This window comes from Puma concolor, chromosome D1 (genome assembly GCF_028749965.1).
Source record: "Puma concolor isolate L17-30 chromosome D1, mPumCon1.1.hap2, whole genome shotgun sequence".
NCBI classification, from domain to species: Eukaryota; Metazoa; Chordata; class Mammalia; order Carnivora; family Felidae; genus Puma; species Puma concolor.
The window spans coordinates 104,226,553-104,248,395 of NC_141676.1; the positions used below are offsets into that span (position 1 = coordinate 104,226,553).

At 36.9% G+C, this 21,843-nt stretch overlaps 1 non-coding gene and 1 pseudogene across 1 annotated transcript; both read right to left on the bottom strand.

The window, feature by feature from the left end:
* Positions 1-21,843, bottom strand: part of LOC112865863 (NXPE family member 2-like) — a 136,995-nt pseudogene that overhangs the window by 84,164 nt on the left and 30,988 nt on the right.
* On the bottom strand, positions 1,524-1,626 carry LOC112866273 (U6 spliceosomal RNA). The gene has a single exon (XR_003224108.1). It is a non-coding gene; the product is annotated as a U6 spliceosomal RNA (small nuclear RNA).

Consider the following 21,843-nt stretch of genomic DNA (forward strand, 5'->3'; position numbering starts at 1 on the left):
CTTGACAGAAAAAGTTTGCTGATGACCCCTGGTCTAAACAATCTAATAATTGGTTGGATTCATAAGAATAAAAAAGTGAGTGGGCAACAAGAAGAGAAGGTTGTGTTCAGCAGGTAGCATAGTCAAGTGGCAGAGAAATATGGCTGATGACAAGCTGTAACATGTGCCTATGGGTCTGATGATCTGAAGTGGTATGAAGAGGGAAGGTCACTGGGTTGAAGACAGATAAGAAGCTAGGAGGACTTACATGTCAGATGTGCCATCTTTGAGACTATTAAAAACTCCCAAAATGAGAATGGGGAGGAAGGTCATGAACTGCATACTAAACTCTATTAAAATATAAGAGAGATCTTGACAGAAGGCAAAGGAGGGTGGTGAGGGTGTTAGCAGGAGAGAATAACCCTCCATAACAGGAGGGATTCCATAGAAGAGGGTAATATAGATGAAACCAAGAATGGTTTGCATTCCACATTCTATATTCAGTGTCCTCTAGCCTCAAAATGAACAGATGTTCCCTTAATTTGTTCCCAGTATGTCACACATTCCATTATTAGAGCATATATCCCACATAATTTTTTTGTTTTAACAATGTTGTTGAGCTAGAGTATATGCACCATAAAATTCACCCAGTGTAAGGTTCACTGACTCTTAATGAATGTACCTAGTTGTGAAACCATCACAAAAAATTTTTGGCACATTTCCTTTTGTACCCAGAAGATCCCTTGTGTCCATCTACAGTCCCTTCTCATTCCCACTTCCAGCCCCGGATAGATATCTGTTAACCTGCTATGAGTCTCTAGGTTTTATGGATGTTTCATATAAATGCAATCATTCAATATATGGTCTTTTATGACTTTTTTTCCCACTCAGCATAAAAGTTTTTATGAGGTTTTATTCGAATAGCAGCATGAATCAGTACTTTATTCCTTTATATTGCTGAACTGTAATCCATCGCATACATAGACCAAATTTTATTTATCCATTCATCAGTTGATGGATATTCAGGTTGTTTCCCCTTTGGCGATCTTGCTAATAATGCTGCCATGAACATTTATGTACATGTTTTTGTATAGAGGTATGATTTCATTTCTCTTGGGTATATATCCACGGACTGGAATTTCTGGGCACATGGTAACTCTATGTTTAACATTTTGAGGAGCTGCTAGACAGTTTTCCAAAGCAATTGTGCCATTTTATACTCCCACCAGCAATGTATGAGGATCCCCATTTCTCCACATCCTCGCCAACACTTGCTATTGTCTTTTTATTTATAGCTATCTCCAACGTGATTTTTATTTGCGTTTCCCTAATGACTAATGATGCTGAGCATCTTTTCATGTGCTGATTGCCTTTTTGTGTATCATCTTTGGTGAAATGTCTATTCATCTCTTCTGTCCATTTTTAAAATTGGTTTGTGTTTTTATTATTGAGGTGTAAGAGTTCTTTATTCTAGTTACAAGTACCTAGTTGGATAGATGGGGGCAAATATTTTCTCCAATTTTGTGGGTTGTTTTATTTTTTCATAAAATAGGGAACGCTTCATGAATTTATATGTCATCTTTGTGCAAGGGCCATGCTAATCTTCTCTGTATCGTTCCAATTTTAGGATATTTGCTGCTGAAGCAACCACTGTTGTTTTATTTTTTAAATGGTGTCCTTTGAACCACAAACGTTTTTTTTCTTGCAATGAAGCAGAATTTTTTTTTTTCTTTTGTTCCTTGTGTTTTGGTATCATAATTCAGAAGGCTTTGTCTAACCTAAGGTCACAAGTATTTCCTTGTATATTTTCTTTTTAGGAGTCTTGTAGTTTTCCTTGTATAATCATTTAGGTCTATGATCTATTTTGAGTGAATTACTACATATGAAGTCCAGCTTCATTCATTTGCTTATGGTTACAGAGTTGTCCCAGCATCATTTGTCAAATAGACTATTCAGACGATTATTTTCCTATTGAATTGTCTTGGCACCCACACCAAAAATCAAGTAATTATAAATGTAAGGGTTTATTTCTGGACTGTGAATTCCATTCCATTCATTTATAAGTCTATCCTCATGCCAGGACCACACAGGCTTGATTATTGTTACTTTGTAGAAGGTTTCAAACTGGGAAGTGTGAATTCTCTAATCTTATTTTTTCCCCCACGATTGTTTTGTCTATTACATGTACCTTGAATTTCCACATGAATTTTAGGAAGTAAAGTGCTACTTTCCAAGAAAAAAAAACTGGGAATTTGTTAGAGATGGTGTTAAATCTTAAAGATCGATTTGGAGAGGATTGTCATCTTCACAGTGTTAAGTTCTCTGGTCCATGAATGAGGGATGACTTTGATATTTTTAAGGTCTTCTTTGATTTTTTTTTTTAACTTTTTAATGTTTGCTTATTTTTCAGAGAGAGAGACATAGCATGAGCAGGGGAGGGGCAGAGAGAGAAAGAGAGGGAGACACAGAATTGGATGCAGTGTCCAGGCTCTGAGCTGTCAGCACAGAGCCTGTTGTGGGGCTCAAACCCATGAATCATGAGATCATGACCTGAGCTGAAGTCAGATGCTTAATTGACTGAGCCACCCAGGGACCCCAGGTCTTCTTAATTTCTTGCAACAATGTTTTTTAATATTCAGATTATAAGATTTCAATTATTTAATTTATTCTCAGATACTTGATTTTTTGCAACTATAAATAGAATTATTTTCTTAATTTAACTTTCAGATTGTTCATTGATAATTTATACAAATACAAGTGATTTTCATATTTTGATCTGCCCTGCAACCTTGTTGAATTCTTTTTTGTTGTCGTTGTTCTAATAATTTTTAGTGGATTGCTTGGGCATTTCTATACAGGGTATCATCATGTCACCTGCAAATAGAAATAATTTTACTTCTTCTTTTCCACCTGAATGCCTAATTCCTTCTTAACGCCTAATTGCCCTGCCTGGAATCTCCAGCACAATGTTGAGCAGCAGTGGCGAAAGCAGGCATCCTTGCCTTTATCTTGATCTTAGAGGAAGCGTTCAGTATTTCACTTAAGGTGTTTCAGTTAAGTATGATATTAGTTGTGGGTTTTTCATAGATGCCCCTTAGCAAGTGGAGGAAGTTCTATTAATGATATGTTGAAGGTTTTAATCATGAAAAGCTGTTACATTTTGTCAAATGCCTTTTTGGTGTGTAGTGAGATGACCCTGTGGGATTTGCGCTTTATTCTATGGATAAGTTACATTACACTGATTTCCACATGTTAAACTCATATTGCATTCCTGGAATAAATCCTATGTGGTCATGGTGTATAATCCTTCTTAAAGTTAATGTGGTTTGTTAATATTTTATTGAGTATTTTGCATGTATATTCGTAAGAGATACTGGTCTACAGTTTTCTTGTAGTGTCTTTGTCTAGTTTTGAGATCAAATAATACAGGCTTCATAGAATGAGTTGGGAAGTGATCCCTCTTCTATTTTTTAAAGGGGTTTATGAATAATTGGTATTAATTTTTTTAAGTGTTTAGTTGAATTCAGCAATAAGGTCATCTGGATCTGGGCTTTTCTTTCCAAGAAGTTTTAAAATTACCAATTCATTTTTTAAAATGTGTTGTAGGTCATTAACGTTTTCTTTCTTTTTTACTCAGTGTTGGTTGTTTGTCTCTTTAGGAATTTATCTACTTCATGTAAATTATCTAATTGTTAGCATACAGTTATTCATGGTACTTCCTTATAATCCTTTTTATTTCAGTAAAATTAACAGTGATTTATCCTTTTATTCTTGACTTTAGTAATTTAAGTCTTAAATTTTTTTCCTGTCCAGTCTAGATAAAGGTGTGTTAATTTTGTTGGTCTTTACAAAGGAACCCTTTTTTGGTTTTACTGATTGTTTTATTCTCTATTAATTTCTGCTCCAATCTTTCTATTTCCTTCCTTCTTCTTGCCTTGGGTGTAGTTTGCTCTTTTTCCACTTTCTTAAGATGGAGGTTAATTTATAATTCATTGATTTCTTTCTCAGAATATTCTAATTTTCCTTTTTGTTTCTTCTTTGGCACATTGATTATTCAGTAGTATTTTACTTTCCACCTATTTGTGAATTTACCAAACCCATTGCCATTAGTAATGTCTAATTTCATTCAATGTGGTTAGAGAACATGCTCTGCATTATTTCAACTTACATATAGAGAGAAGCTTCTTCTTTGGCATAGTACATGTTCTGTTCTGGAGAATATTCCACGTGTACTTGATAAAATTGTGTAGTCTTCTGAGCGAAGACTTGTATAGATGTTTATTAGGTCTAGTTCATTTATAATGTTAAAATATTAGATTTCCTTGATCTTCTGTCAGGTTCTAATATTTTTTGAATGTGAAATATTGAAGTGTCTAACTATTCTCACTGAATTGTCTTATTTCTTTCTTCACTTAGTTTTGCTCCACTGGAGCAAACATTGTTAGATGCGTATATTTTTTAAAATTGTTATATATCCCTGATTAATGCTTTTTATCACTAGAAAATGTTCCTCATTGTCTTTAGTAATATTGCTATAATTCTATTTTATCTATAGTAACTCCAGATTTTTTTCTGTATGAATTATACAGAAATGCTTTTGAAATTCTTTTACTTTCAGTCTCTCAGCATTATTAAATGTTGTTTGTCTCGTGTTGACAATTTAGAGTTGGTTCTTATTAACCAATCTGGCAGTCTGTGCCTTTTGATTGGATTGATTAATCCACTCACATTTAATGTTAATACTGAGATAATTGTACTTTTATTTTCAGTATGTCCCATTTTGGGTGTTTTTATTTTATTTATTTTCTAAATCCAGTATAATTAATATATAGTCTTATATCACTTTCAGGTGTATAATAAAGTGATTCAACAATTCTTTACATTATTCCATGCTCTTCATGATAACTGTACTCTTAATCCTCTTCAACTATTTTGCCTATCCTCTTACCTCCTCTTTGGAAACAATAAGTTTCTTCTTTTTTCCCTTAAATTCCACGTATGACTAAAACCATAGGGTATTTATCTTTCTCTGACAGACTTATTTCACTTAACATTATACTTTCTACATTCATCCGTGATGTCATAACTGGCAAAATTTCATTTTTATGGCTCAGTAATATTCCAGTGTGTGTGTGTGTGTGTGTGTGTGTGTGTGTGTGTGTGTGTGTGAGTATCCCATCTATTTTTGATCCATTCATCTATGAATGAACCCTGTGTTGCTTTCATATCTTGCCTATTGTAAACAATGCTGCAATAAACCTCTGGGTGCATATTTTCTTATATCACGGTTTTCATTGTCTTTGGGTAAATACTGAATAGAATTACTGGGTCATATAGTATTTCTATTTTTAATTTTTTGAGGTACCTCCATGCTGTTTTCCACCAGTTTGCATCCTACCGACAGTGCATGAGAGTTCCATTTTCTCCACATCCTCACCAACACTTGTTCCTTGTCTTCTTCAATTTACCCATTCTGACAGCTGTGAGGTGATAGGTCATTGTGGTTTTGATTTGCATTTCTCTGATTATTAGAAATTTTGACTATCTTTTCATGTGTTGGTCATTTTTATGTTTATGGAATAATGTCTGTTTATGTCTTCTGTCCATTGTTTAATTGGATTATTTCGGTTTTTGGGTGTCGAGTTGTAGGAGTTCTTTATATATCTTGGATATTTATCCCTTATCACATATATCATTTGCAGATATCTTCTCGCATTCAGTAGGTTGTCTTTTAGTTTTGTTGACTGTTTCCTTTCTTGTGCAAAGCCTTTTTATTTTGATAAAGTGCTATCAGTTGTTTTTTTGTTTTGTTTGCTTTTGTTTCCCTTGTCTTAGGAAAGAAACACTTCAAGAAAAATAGTGATAGGGCCAATGGCAGAGAAATTACTGTCTGTGTTCTCTTCTAGCGTTTTTATGGTTTCAGGTCTCACATTTATGTCTTTAATCCATTCTGAGTTGCTTTTTGTGTATGGTGTTAGAAAGTGGTCTAGTTTCCTTCTTTTGCATGTAGCTGTCCAGATTTTTCAACACCCTTTTTGAAGAGACCTTGCATATTTCCATTGCATATTCTTGCCTCCTTTGCCATCTATTAACTGACCATATAATTGTGGGTTTATTTCTGGGGTCTCTATCCTATTCCATTGACATATGTGTCTATTTTTGTGTCCATACCATACTGCTATGATTATTATAGCTTTGTAGTATATCTAGAAATCTGGGATTGTGATACTTCCAGTTTTGTTCTTTTTCAAGATTGCTTTGGTTATTCAGGGTCATGGTAGCTATACTTGTGGTGAATATAGCATAATATGTAAACTTACAAAGTCATTAAGTTGTATATTTGAATTATTCAGAATAATTCAGGATTATTCTAGTTCTGTGGAAAAATGCTGTTGGTGTTTTGATAAGAATTTCATTAAATCTGTAGATTGCCTTGGGGTTGTAGAAACATTTTATCAATATTCCCCCAATCCATGAGAACGGGCTGTATTTCCATTTATTTGTGTCATCTTCGGTTTTTTTCATCAGTGTTTCATAGTTTTTAGAGCACAAGCCTTTCGCATCCTTAGATAAGTTTATTCCTTGAAACATTATTTTTTGGTGTAATTGTAAACAAAATGGTTTTCTAAGTTTCTCTTTCTGCTACTTCATTATTAGTGTATTGAAATGCAACCGATTTCTGTATATTAATTTTGTATCCTGGTAGTTTACTGAACTAATTTGTCAGTTTTAGTATTTTTTGGTAGAGTCTTAGGATTTTCTGTGTGTACTGTTATGCCTTTTGCAAATAGTGAAAGTTTTACTTCTTCCTTACCAATTTGAATGCCTTTTATTTATTTTTGTTGTCTGATTGCTTTAGCTAGGATTTCCAGTACTATGTTGAATGAAAATGGAGACAAAAATCTATGATAAAAACAGAGAGGGAGGCAAACCATATGAGTCTCTTTTAAAAAAATTTTTTTTTATGTTTTCTTTATTTTTGAGAGACAGCACGAGGAAGAGAGTGGGAAAGAGAGGGAGAACAGAATCTCAAGCAGGTTTCAGGCTCTGCACTGTCAGCACAGAGCCCTATGTGGGGCTTGAACTCAGGAACTGTGAGATCATGACCTGAGCCGAAGTCGTATGCCTAAACAACTGAGCCACTCAGGTGACCCCATAAGAGACTTTAAAAATTTTTTTTTTCAACGTTTTATTTATTTTTGGGACAGAGAGAGACAGAGCATGAACGGGGGAGGGGCAGAGAGAGAGGGAGACACAGAATCGGAAACAGGCTCCAGGCTCTGAGCCATCAGCCCAGAGCCCGACGCGGGGCTCGAACTCGCGGACCGCGAGATCGTGACCTGGCTGAAGTCGGACGCTTAACCGACTGCGCCACCCAGGCGCCCCTAAGAGACTTTTAAATACAGAGAATAAACTGAGGGTTGCTGGACCAGGGTTGGATCAGGGAAATGGGCTAAATGAGTGATGGGTATTAAGGAGGGCACTTGTTGGGATGATCACTAGGTGTTATATGCAGAGTGATGAATCACTAAATTCTATTCCTGAAACCATAAGTATGCTGTGTTAATTAACTTGGATTTAAATTTTTAAAACTGTTAAAATTATTTTTTTAAAAAGAATGTCAAAATTGCTCAGATATTTTGAATAAAAACAAAGATGTTATTTAAAAATTAAGAATAAAAAATAATTACACCACCAAGAAAAGTGGTTAGAGTAGACATCCTTGCCTTATTCCTGATATTAGTAGAAGAGCTCTCAGCTTTTCACCATTGAGTATGGTAGCTGTGGGCTTTTATTACATGGGCTTTATTACGTTGAGGTGTGTTCCCTCTAAACCTACTTGGCTGAGAGTTTTTATCATGAATGGATGTTGTACTTTGTCTAAAGCTTTTTCCACATCTATTGAGATGATTGTATTTTTTTGAGTATATTTGACACAATGTTACATTAGTTTCAGGTGTACAACTTAATGATTTGACACATGTATACAGTATGTTATGTTCACCACAAGTATACCTACCATCTGTCCCATTTACACCGCTGTTACAATATCATTGATTGTGTTCCTTATGCTCTACCTTTTTATCGCTATGACTTATTCCATTACGGGAGGCCTGTATCTCCCTCTCTCCTTTCCATTTTGCCCAACTCCGACCCCTGTCCCCTGTTAGCAACCACCAATTCTCTGTATTTATAGTTCTGATTCTTACTTTTTTTTTAGATTCCATTTATGAGTGGAATCATAAGGTATTTGTCTTTCACAGTCGGACTTATTTCACTTACCTGAAACCCTATAGGTCCATCCATGTTGCCTCAAATGGCACAATCTCCTTTTTTTATGGCTATGCAATATTCTGTTGTGTATATATACCAAAATTTCGTTATCCATTTGTCTATTAACAGACACTTACATTGCTTCCATGTCTTAGCTATTGTAAATAATGCCGCAATAAACATAGGGGTTCATATATCTTTTTAAGTGTTTTCGTTTTTCCTGAGTAAATACCCTGTAGTGGAATTTTTGGACTATATGGTATTTTTTTTTTTTATGAGGAACCTCCATACTGTTTTTCACAGGGACTGTACCAATTTGCGTTCTCACCAACAGTATGCAAGTGTTCCTTTTTCTCTACATCCTTGCCAACACTTGTTATTTCTTCTGTTCTTGATTTTTTCCCCCTTTTCACAGGTATGAGGTGATATCTCATTGTGGCTTTCATTTGTTTCCCTCATGATTAGTGATTTTGAGCATCTTTTCATGTGTCAGTTGGCAATCTGTATGTCCTCTTTGGAAAAACTGCCTATTAAGGTCCTTGCCCATTTTTAATTGGACTGTTTGGGGGTTTTTTTGGTGTTGAGTAGTATGAATTCTTTATGTATTTTGGATATTAATTCTTTTTTTTTTTTTAATTTTTTTTTCAACGTTTATTCATTTTTGGGACAGAGAGAGACAGAGCATGAACGGGGGAGGGGCAGAGAGAGAGGAAGACACAGAATCGGAAACCGGCTCCAGGCTCCGAGCCATCAGCCCAGAGCCCGACGCGGGGCTCGAACTCACGGACCGCGAGATCGTGACCTGGCTGAAGTCGGAGGCTTAACCGACTGCGCCACCCAGGCGCCCCTGGATATTAATTCTTTATTGGCTATATCACTTGCCAAATATATTCTCTCATTCAGTAAATTGTCTTTTTTGTTTTGTCGATGGTGTTCTTTGCTATGCAAAAAAAAAAAAAAAAAAAGTGTCAATGTAGTCCCAGTACTTTATTTTTACTTTTGTTTCCCTTGCCTTAGGAGACCTATCCAGAAATAAGTTGGTTTGGCTGATGTCAGAGAAATGACTGCCTGTTTTCTCGTGTAGGATTTTTATGGTTTCAGGTCTCATTTTCAGGTCTCTAATCCATTGTGAGTTTATTTTTGTGTATGGTGTTGGAAAGCAGTCCATTTTCATTCTTTTACATCTAGCTGTCCTGTTTGCCCAGCACCATTTATTGAAAAGACTGTGTTTTCCCCTGTTGGATATTCTTTTCTCCTTTGTCATAGATTGATTGTATGTATATGTGGGTTTATTTCTGGAGTCACTATCCTGTTTTGTTAATCTATGTGTCTATTTTGTGCTAGTACCATACTCTTTTGATTAGTACAGCTCTGTAATATATCTAGAAATCTGGGATTGTGATACTCCAGCTTTGTTCTTTGTCAAGGTTGCTTTGGCTATTCAGGGTCTTCTGTGATTCCATACAAATTTTAGTTTTATTCTAGTTTTGCCATAAATGCTATTGGTGTCTTGGCAGAGATTGCATTGAAATTGTAGATTGCCCTGGGTGATATGGACATCTGATAATATTCTTCCAGTTCATGAGGATGGACTATCTCCATTTGTCTGTGTCATCTTCAAATTCTTTCATCAGTGTGTTATATTTTTCAGAGTGCCGGTCTTTGACCTCTTTGGTTAAGTTTATTCTTAATTGCTTTAGTCTTTCTGATGCAATTGTAAATGGTGTTGTTTTTTAAATTTCTCTTTCCTGTTACTTTGTTGTAGTGTATAAAGACACTACCAACTTCTGAATTTACATGCCCCTTGACTGCATTCATTGCCTCTAGTAGTTTTTTGGTGGAATCTAGGATTTTCTGTACATAGCATCATGTCATCTGTGAATAGTGACAGTTCAACTTCTTTACCAATATGGATGCCTCTTATTTCTTTTACTTCTCTGATTGCTTTGGCTAGGATTTTTAGTACTATGTTGAATAAAAGTGAAGACAGTTGACATGCTGTCTTGCTTCTGACCTTAGAGGGAAAACTCTGTTTTTCACTGCTTAAGATAATGTTAGCCACGAGTTTTTCATATATGATCTTTATTATGTTGAAGTATGTTCCATCTATCCCCACTTTGTTAAGAGTTTTTATAATGAAAGGATATTGAATCTTGTCAAATGCTTTTTCTGCATCTGTTGAGATGATTGTATGATTTTTGTCCATTTTGTTAATGAGGTACATGATGATTGATTTGCAGACTTTGAATCATCCTAGCATCCCAGGAATAAATCCCACCTGATCATGGTGAATGATCTTTTTAATGTATTGTTATATGTAGTTTGCTAATATTTTGTTGAGGATTTTTGCATCTATATTCATCAGGGATATCGGCCTGTAGTTCTCTTTTTTTGTGGTGTCTTTTCTGACTTTGTATTAGGGTAATGCTGGCCCTGTAGAAACTATTTGGAAACTTTCCTTCCTCTCCATTTTTTGGAATAGTTTGAAGAGAATAGGTATTAATTCTTCTGTAAATGTCTACTAGAACTCATTTGTGAATCCATCAGGTCCTGGTCTTTTATTTGGCGGGGGGTTGATTAATTATTTAATTTCATGACTTACCAGTCTAGTCAAATTTTTTATTTCTTCATGGTTCAGTTTGTTGAAGACTGGATATTTCTAGGAATTTATGCATTTCTTCCAGGTTGTCCAGTTTGTTGGCATATAATTTTTCATAATATTCTCTTATAATCCTTTGTATTTTTGTGGTGTTGATTGTTAATAGTCTTCTTTAATTGCAGATATTGTTTGAGATCTCTCTCTCTCTCTCTCTCTCTCTCTTTTATTTATGAGTCTGGCTCAAGGCTTATCAATTTGGTTGATCTTTTCAAAGAACCAGATCCTGGTTTCATTGATCTGTTCTATTTTTTAGTTTCTATTTCACTTATTTCTGCTCTAATCTTCATTATTCCTTTCTTCTACTGGTTTGGGGTTTTGTTTTTCTTTTTGTAGTTCTTTTAAGAGCTAGGTTAAGTTGTTTGGGATTTTTGTTCTTGAAGTAGGCCTGTATTGCTATAATCCCTCTTAGAACAGCTTTTGCTGCATCTAAAAGATTTTGAACCATTGTATTTTCATTTTCACTTGTCTTCATGTATTTTTTCTTTCTTCTTTTATGTCTTGGTTGACCCATTTATCGTCTAGTAGCATGCTATTTAACCTCCACGGATTTGTATTCCTTCCAGATTTTTTCTTATGGTTTATTTCTAGGTTGACTTGTGGCCTAGTGTAATCTGTTCTAGAGAATTTTTCATGTGCACTTGAAAGAATGTGCATTCTGCTAGTTTTGGATGGAATGTTGTGAATATATTTGTTATATTCATCTAGTCTAATGTGTCATTCAAAGCAACTGTTGTGTGTTCATTTTCCGTTTGGATGATCTGTCCATTGCTATAGGTGGGGTGTTAAAGACTTACTATTATTGTAATACTATTGTATTACTATTGATTTCTTTCTGCATATTTGTTAATAACTGCTTTATGTATTTGGGTGTTTCCATGTTGAGTGTATAAATATTTATAATATTTATAATCTTCTTGTTGGATTATTCCCTTTTTGATTATGTGGGGTTCTTCTTTGTCTCTTGTTACAGTTTGTTTTAAAGTCTATTTTATACAATATAAGTATTACTACCGAGCTTTCCTTTCACTTCTCTTTGCACAGTGAATGTTTTTCCATCCCTTTACTTTCAATTTGCATGTGTCTTCAGGTCTGAAATTAGTGTCTTGTAAGCAGCGTATAGATGGGTCTTACTTTTTTATCCATTCATTCATCCTATATCTTTTGATTGGAGCATTTAGTTCATTTACATTCAAAATAATTGGTAGGTGTGTATTTATTGACATTTTGTTACTTGTTTTATGGTTGTATTTGTAGTTCTTCTCTGTTGCTTTCTTCTCTTGCTCTTGTGGTTTGATGGCTTTCTTTAGTAATATGCTTGGACTACTTTCTCTTTAGTTTTTGCAGATCTATTACAGGTTTTTGACTTGTGCTTTCCATTAGGTTTATATATAATTTCTTATGCATACAGTCTATACTAAGATTATGGTCACTTACTTTTGAATCTATTCTAAAAGCAGTAAATTTTTGCTACCCCCTACACCTTTTAGGTATACGGTATCATCTTTTACATCGTTTTATTTCATGAATCCATGGCTTATTTTTTATAGATATACTGGATTTTACTACTTTTGTGCTTTAACCTCCATACTGGGTTTGTAAGTGATTAATCTAATAATTTTATTATGTTTATATGTGCCTGTGAATTTTTTTTCCTTTCCTATTTTTCTTACTCATGCTTGTGGTCTTTCCTTTGCTTTTTTTTTCAATGTTTATTTATTTATTCATTTTTGAGAGAGAGCAAAAGAGAGCATGTGCATGTGAGTGGGAGAGGGGCAGAGAGAGGCAGGGGGAGGGAGACAGAGAATCCTAACCAGGGTCTACACTGCCAACACAGAGCATGATGTGGGGCTCAAACTCACAAACCATGAGATCATAACCTGAGCTGAAATCAAGAGTTGGATACTCAACCTACTGAACCACTAGGCACACCTCGTCTTTGTTTTTCATTCAGAGAACCTGTTTTAACATTTTTTATAAGACTGGTGTAGTGGTGATGAATTCCTTTAACTTTTATTGGGAAACTCATTATCTCTCCTTCTATTCTAAATGATAACTTTGCTGGATAGAGTGTTCTTGTTTGCAGGGTTTTTCCTTTCAGCACTTTGAGGATATCATGCCACTCCCTTCTAGTCTAAAAGTTTCTGCTGAAAAATGAGCTAATAGCTTTGTGGGGTTTTCCTCGTATATGTTTTCTTTTCTCTCGTGGCTTTTAAAATTCACTTTATTACGCCTTTTCACCATTTTAATTACTATGTCTGGGTGTGGAGCTTGTTGGTCTGATTTTGTTGGGGCTCTCTGTGGCTTCTGGATCTGAATGTCTGTTTCCTTCCCTAGAGTTAGGGAGTTTTCAGCTATTATTTTTTCATATAAATGTTTTGTCCCCTTTTCTCTGTCTTTTCTTTTTGGGGTCCCAATAATGCAAATGTTAGTATTCTCAATGGTGTCATCGAGTTCCCTTAACTTATTCTCCTATTTTATTGTTCTTTTTGTTGTTCAGCCCAGTTGTTTCCATTACTCTATCTTCCAGCTCACTGATAAATTCTTCTCCTGCCTCTAGTCTGTTTATTACCTCTAATGTATTTTTAATTTCAGTTATTGAGCTCATGTATGATTGGTTCTTTTTGATATTTTCTATCTCGTTGTTGAAGATCTCACTGAAATTCTACTTGTATTTTTTTAAAATGTTTATTTATCTTGAGAGATAGAGAGCAGGGGAGGAGCAGAGGGAGGGAGGGAGGGAGGAGAGAGAGAGAGAGAGAGAGAGAGAGAGAGAGAGAGAGAGAGAGAGAGAGAATCCCAAGCAGGATCCATGCTGCCAGCACAGAGCCTGATGCAGGGCTCAATCACACAAACTGTGAGATCATGACCAGGGCTGAGATCAAAAGTCAGATGCTTGACTGACTGATCCACCCAGGCACCCCATGATTCCACTCTTTTTTCAAGTCCAATGAGTATCTTTATGACCATTATTTTAACTTCTCTATCAATTATATTACTTACCTCTATTCTGTTTGGCTCTCTTGGTTTGATTTTGTCCTGTTCTTTCATTTGGGACATACTCCTCTGTCCCTTCATTGTATCTAACTATTGGTGTCTATTTGTTAGGAAAGTCTGCTATATCTCCTGCTGTTAAAGTAGTGGCCTTATGCAGAAGAGGTCCTCTGGTTCCCCTGCAGTGCACTGTCCCCTGTTCCCCAAAATGTGTTGCTTTAGAGGTGTCTCCTATGTGCATTCTGTGTGCCCTACTGTTGAGGCTGAGCTGCTTTTTCCTTCAAACCAGCCATCTGCAATGACTTGCTTTGATTGTTGTGGGCAGGGTTTTGTCCTGTGCTAAGGGGCCAGTATAAGGCTGCTTTGGGCTTGAGTTTGGTCAGACCTGGTATTTGCCAAAACTGCAGTTGCACAAAACTGCAGAGTTCTTTCCCTGAATTATCCCCTAAGATGCTTTTGTCAGTGGGCAGGGCCTGAAATCAGACTCCATGTCTGCCTGCTTGCTATCTGTTGAGGTTGCAGTGACCCCAAATTACCAGGCTGTCTCTTGGTGCTGCCCCTTTTATGGTGTATGTTGACGAGTGGGGCTTGTAGTCAGACCAGATATCTGCCCCTGGCCCACTGCTGTAGCTGCAATTAAACTTGAGTACAGTTATCATCCCCGGGAGACGGTAGGAACCACTTGGCAGTGGTGGTGGCCATTGCTTGCACATTGCCATGCTTATGACATCACTTGGGAATGATCCCTGCCAAGTGCAGCCGATTGGATGGGGCGAATCCACAGGAGTGTGGGTTGGGGTTCATTAGCAATGTACCCACTGGTCTGCTTGTTGGAAGTGAAGGAGCGCCACTTTTGCAGAATTCCTGCTGAATGGGGCAGGTTTGATGCGGTAGATTCACAAGAGAATGTGCGGGTGGGGTGAATTATTATCAAGCCAGGTGGACGGTATTTGCACTGGTTCCCTTAGGTGTGCATATGTTGAGGCTTGTGGGTAGGAAAAAGAAATCATGCCAGTTAGCTCTTTGGTTTTTGGAGAAATTTCCTACAGATTTCCTGTCCTTCCTGTACCCATTCTGACATTAGTAAATAAATCCCCTTTCTGTATACCCCAGGCATTTTCCAAACTGATGGTTCCGTGCTGTATCTGTGTGGTTGTTTGTTATGCTGTCTTTTTAAGGGTAGGGCCTCTGTTTCCTATCTCCTTCCAGTTCTCCCAGAGCAAAACCCACTGACTTATAAAATTCCTAGTGTTAAACCCCACTAATTATAAAAACTTACAAAGTTAAGCTTTCTGCTTTTCATAGCGAAATGTTATGGGGATTTATCTTCCTAGTGTACGTCCCTTGTGCCTGGGGTGCCTGATGTGGGGTCTCTTCCTTTCCCTTCTCCATACTTTCAATGTCTCTTTTGTGGTTAGTCTTAAAGGTTAATTTGGTTCCCAAATGGGTCTCTGCCCTTTCTACAGTTTTTCTATGTGGCCTCTAATCCATAAATAGCTGTGGAGAGTCTCTTCTGCCAGCATTCAAGACATTTATGGGTTTATGATGTGGGTGTCACCTAGGTATATCCATGGAATGAGTTCAGCTCAGGATTTTCCTCCTCTGCCATCTACTCCTGTCCCATTTTTTTTTTTTATTCCTTTGTTCCTTCTTTACTGCTTTCTTTTGCATTAAATGAACATTTCCTGGTGCAACTCTTAATTACTTTAGTAATATTTTTACTATTTAAAAATTTTTAATGGTTGTTCTTGCAATTACCATATATAGTAGATTCTGGTGACATGTGGTAGTTATGTTCCACAGTTACTCTTTGAGCACGCATGGGCTTGATCACGCACACATGCACGTACATGTATGTGTGTCAAGTCAAATTACTGAGTCACTTATTTTCAACCTGATGAATTCCCCTTACTATTTCTTTTAAGGCAGGTCTGTTAGCATTGGATTCTCTCCATTTATATTTCTCTGGGAATGTCTTTTATTTCTTAACCTTCAATTTTGAAATACTGTTTTGCTGGATAAAAGATTCTGGCTGATGAGTTTTGTTGTTTTTCTTTTTCCCCTCCTTAAAATAGGTCTACTCCCTTCTTGCTCCATTTTTTCTGATGAGAAATCAGCTGTTAATCCTGTGTGAGTACTTTGCACATGACTAGGCATTTTTCTCTTTCTGTTTTCCAGATTTTCAGTTTGTCTTTCAACCTTTTTTACTATTATGTGTCTAGATGTCGCTCTCTCTATACTATCATATTTGGAGTGGGTTGAGTTCCTGGATGTATGGATGAGTGCTTTTAATCAAATTTGAGAAACTTTCAGCCATTATTTTTTTCAAACATTTTTTTCTATTTTTTCCTCCCTCTCCTCTCTTTTATTATATGTATGTTGATGTGCTTAAGTTGTACCACACATCCCTATGATGTGTTTATATTTTTTATTTTTCCTCTCTATTCTTCAGAATGTATAATATGTATCAATTTATCTTCAAATAAGCTGACATGCCTACTCAAATATATTGAGCCCCACTAGTGAACCTTTCAGTTATTATCCTTTGCAACTCTAAAATTATCTTTTGTTTTTTTTTTTAAGTAATTTCTCTGAATTGGTGATCTCTCTTTGTTGAGATTCTGTTAGAATACCTTTCTTTATCTCTTTAAACAAAATTGCCCTTAATTCCTTAAACATATTGATAGTTGTTGTTTTGAAGTTTTGTCTACTAGATCTGACACCTTGACCCTCTCTTAGGCAGTTTGTGTTGCTTGCTTTTTTTTCCCAGTCATACTTCCCTGTTTCTTTGTATGCCTCATTTTTTTTTGTTGAAACTGGACATTTCAGATAATATATTGCAGTAACTCTATGTGCTAATCTACCCCTAAGAATCTTGATGATGTTGTTTGCTTGTTTATTTGTTTAGTGACTTGGTTGGACACTTTGGTAAAGTCGATTTCTTCTAGGGTATGCAGACCCTGATGCTACTCCTCAGAAAGTGTAACCTTGGGCATTGATGCAACCACCCTGAGATGACCATAGTGCTATCATGGTTCTCTTTGTCTCTTATGCTGATCTCTCTGTTAAGCTGTCTTGATCTGTTGGCATAACATCCGTCTGCTTATCCAAAGCTTGAAGTGTCCCATGATGAAACCAAGTCAGTAATCTGAGGGGCCCTAGAAATTGTCCAAAGATTTGGAGAATATTGTGACAAACTGTAACATTTTGGGTCATCTGGTATAAGTAGGTGTTAATCTATCCTGTGTTGGTAGATTGCTCCATATCTCATTGAATTAATCTCTTAGTCTTGAGAATAAGTCAATTCAGTTAGAGGGTTGTATCTTATTTCAGGAGGTGGTGCCCTCACCTAAGTTAGGTCTATATGGTGCAAGTGTTTGCATCTGGTATTTAATAAGTAGGGAGAAAAAATAATTATTTCTTCTTTGTTCATCAAGGTATACTTTACCAAATTGCAGGAAGTCACAGTTAGCGTAAGAGAAGATTTCATTAAATCTGAAGAACAAAAGATTAAAGAACCAGCAATGTCTCAAACAAAAGTCATGAAAAATTATAATCATCCTCATCTGTTCACCCAGTCCTGTGTAACTAATTATTGATCTTTTGTTAGTTTTATGAACCCACTTTTTCCTTAGAGTTCTGAATCTTTACCCAGTTCAGTGTTATGACCTCCAAGTTATCAGAAATCTGTATTTGTTAGAGAACCCTCTTTGAATTTCTTTGAAGATGAAGCACTTTTGCAAAAGCAACAGAGTAAAACAATAACTGTTTATAAATGACAAAAGATATAAAAAATGTCAAGATCTGAGGAGAGTTCATTATAATGCAATTAACAAAGAAATATAGTTATTTCTGTGACCTACAACTTAAGATGACAAGTGGAATTATGACTGATAACATTACACATCTGATTTTTAGGAATTTCATACATTTTCTGGAACACTTAAGTTAATAACATATATCCAGGGGCACCTGGGTTGCTTAGTCTGTTAAACCTCCAACTCTTGAATTCAGCTCAGGTCATGATCTCATAGTCATGAGATCAAGCCCTGTGTGGGGCTTTGCACTGAGTGTGGAGCCTACTTGAGATTCTCTCTCTCCCTCTCTCTGTCCCCTCCCCTGCTCATGCTTGTTCACTCTCTCTCAAAAAAAAAAAATTTTTTTTTTAATATTTGGGTTTCTGTATTTGTGATTTTTAGAACACTTAATTCATATGTGCTTATTTTTAAGCTAATTAAATAAAGCTCTTTTAGAAGTTAATTTTGGCAATTCGAGCTAGAGGGAGAAAAATGTCACACATCTGCAACATACATGTATAGACACATACAAACAAATTCAAACGGAAGCCTTATAGCTTTCATTCTAAAATTTTACCCATGAGTCATCACAATATAAAACTCACTGGTTCATAAATAACAGCTGAATCCAAATGCTCTCTGGCAGAGGAAAAAATAAAGATTACCCACTCCAGTGGCTAAAGCTTTTTACTTTAAAAATTTGTATTTGTCCTTGACAAGTAATCTTGAGGCTACGGACTAGATTTGGGGCAAAAGAGCTTTTTTAGCAGTTTATATTTTTAAAAGGCCTCTTTCTGTTTTGGGTTTTTTGTGGGTTTTTTTTTTTTTTCCTTCTCATTTTTTTCCTTCATAAGCGATTGTGAGCAGAGTTTTAGTTATCTCCTGGGGTGTTTACATTTCAAAGCGTGGTAAGATTTACATCTTCAAGGGACAGAGAAAGAAAATGCAAATTTTATCCTAAGAGGTTTAGTACATTTTGGGTTGTTTTGGCAGCCCCAATTAAAATGTAGTTAGTGCCATCCTGTAATTAGGGGGAGTCCCATGTGAAGAATAATTCTCTGGACTCAGGATCAAATGGGGCATCTTCAGGGTGAAAAACAAAGAGGGGTCTTTTGGGTCACTATTTGGGGAAATGATAAAATCCATTGGACCATGTCAATTTTGTGCAGCTTCACTTTAATGCTTCCTATTCACTGCAAGCCTTGTTTGTTGATGACTGTGACGGAAGGGTGGGCTTGGGGCCAGGTAATAAATATCCAAGTGAGGAGTGGGGGCACTCTGGTTTGAGTATCAGTGGCTCTGGAGGGCTTTGCCTTCCTTTTTTCCCCTTTCCCTCAGCGGGTGCCTCACTAACCCTGTCAGCTTTTCCCTTGAACAGAAATGCCTCATGAGACATGCTGCTCACTTCTGTTCCAGTCAGGGGAAAGCCAGAGTCTTGGAATTCTGCGGTATTTTGGAGGAAATAAGCATCAAGCCCAGATTGATCTTTAAGAAGGTTTTAGACTGTAGGGTCTTTAGAGGTACTGTCCAGGTAATACATTTTGTCAGCTGTAAGTAAAAATTTCTGTTCCAAAAGAGAAAATCCACAATAGCCAATTAGCTCCCCTCTCTGCTTCATGCTGCATAAAATCTTTAAGAAAGGTATAAATTTCAGTTGAGGCAGAGTTTTTGATCTCCGTTTCTATTTCTTGTTTTTATCCTGTTACCTTAATCTTACGTGTTGTTACCAGAAATTTTTGGATGTCACTGTGGCCCTTCCTTATAGGTGGCTGCTTTCCTTTCCAGCATGTCCCAAGAGATCTCTCTGGAATTCTGTCTCCACTAGCATGATACGCACAGTGTATTAAAGAACCCAGGCTTGGGGTACCTGGGTGGCTCAGTCGGTAAGCCTCCGACTTCAGCTCAGGTCATGATCTCACAGCCCGTGAGTTTGAGCCCCGGGTTGGGCTCTGTTCTGACAGCTCAGAGCCTGGAGCCTGCTTTGGATTCTGTGTCTGCCTCTCTCTCTCTCTCTCTGCCCCTAACCCACTTGCATTCTGCGAAAATAAATAAATATTTAAAAAAAATTTTTTTTAAAACACTATAGAGCCCAGGTCTCTATAGTGTAAATATTACAGTTTTGGCATGTTAGTATATAGCACTGAGTAATATCCAGGAAGCATTCATGGGATTTTTGCATTTATCAGAAAGCTGGCATACTTACTCATGGTTTTTAGGGGGCATTGGCACCAGATGTTCAGGACATTTATATTTGTCCATTAATTTTTGTGCAATATCACACCAGGGATTTGGACCCATAATATCCAGGTGGATCAGTAAATGAAGAGAATAGTGGTGAGTGAAATAGTGACAGAGACCATAAGCCTCTGTTTTATTTTCCCTCTGGTGCCGCCATTGGTTTCTGGTTGCAAGGCTATTTCACTCTTGTGCTAAGACACCTAGTCCAAGCATGACCCACTGACTCAGTGGCTGTAGGTGGAGGTCTCCTATCCTCCTCACCCACAGGAATGTTTTCTTTATGGCTTTAGCCCAGAGCCTCTCCTGAGGCAGTCACAATAGCCTTGCAATCCACATATCCTCTTTATCTATCCTTGGCCTTGAGGCATGGAGGAGACTTACACACATTAAAAGTCAACTAAGGCCTTTATAATTAGTGGCATGATAGTTTCATTAGACTATGTGGCCTTGATCACCCTGCTCAGGGGAGATGTTGAATTATTATGGCAGCTGTGACCTTTGGGTTGGATATAGCAGGCAGTACACTACAGAGGTTGTATGCGAATCATCCCCAGCAAGTAGTGGCAACTTTCCAGATGGTAGTACCCACCTGGGCTAGGTGGCTAGTCAAGCAAGTTACAGGTATAGGGCATTCCCCTTAGTTAATCCCAATTGTTTCACTCCAGTATCAGCCCACCAGTAACCAATGTTGGTGTTCAACTGGCCCTTGTGGTTCTTATTACGATTGTAAAACCCCCTTTAGCAGTAACCATCAGGAAGCCTTGAAAAAAATAAAGGTTTATTATGTATAGAATCTGGACATTATACAGCACACCTCAGCTACCCAGTGAGATCGTGGGAAGTGGGGAGAGAGAGATGGGATCTGGGGTTCTGCTTTTATTGGGGGAGAGGGTAGGGACCTAAGGTTTTACAGGCTCACTCTTCATTGGTGAATTTAAAATATAAGAATGAGAATGTAAAGTGTGTGAAGAGAAAAAACAAGTGGCCCAAATGGTCAGTTACTGAAATGAAGCAAGATCTCTAAAACTAAGAAGGCTCAGTGGGGGAAGGTGGCCTGATTTTTTATCTGGTTGTGTGGCTGCCAATATGTTTATTAGAGACAACCATCTTTGAAGTGGGTGTCTCGGCAATCAAAGCTTAAATCAGGCACTTGTGTTACAACCAAACACTCAGGGTTTACACTATGAAATGGGTATGTGATATGTGTATGGATGTGTTTTAGGTATGTCTTCTATATAGGTATGCATATCGTGAATGAGGAAAGGTGCTTGTTTTTCCTTTAGTAATTTGGTCCCTCATGATAGAACAAGAATTCAGCTCACACAAAGACTATAAATACAAGAAAAACACAAGTATATTGAGAGCTCTCCATGATGAGCTGATACTCCAGCTACCCTGAGTTTATCCCATGCATATGGTAACAAGGTAGAGTGAGATTTGGGTCTCTAGGACCTCTTTAGAAATTATTTGGCAAGTATGCCTGATTTTTGAGATCAAGAAACTCAAATTCAAAGTGGTTTTATGATTTATTAAAGACGACATAGCTGATTAAACAATGCACTTAGGACAGAAATAATCAATTATTTTTAGGCGGGAAATTTTTCCCATCCCCAAATTAAGGGTAATTGTGGAGCTATGGGACTTTGACTATAAAGAAAATCCCGATACAGGCTGCAGGTGAGAAAGGAATGTTGTAAACCTGAAGATGCTGTGTATCAGGAAGAAGATCTTGTAAAGAGGAAGGCACCTGCTACCAGGCAAAACAGGTGTTTCAGTTTCAAAAAAAATCAAACTGTCAGGGCCTTACTGAGAGGGGGCCAGTTCTGAGGTCTAGAGCACAACACAAATCATAAAGAAGGAGATAGGGCCACTGGGAAGAATGGTATTGTTGTGTGAAGGTGGGGA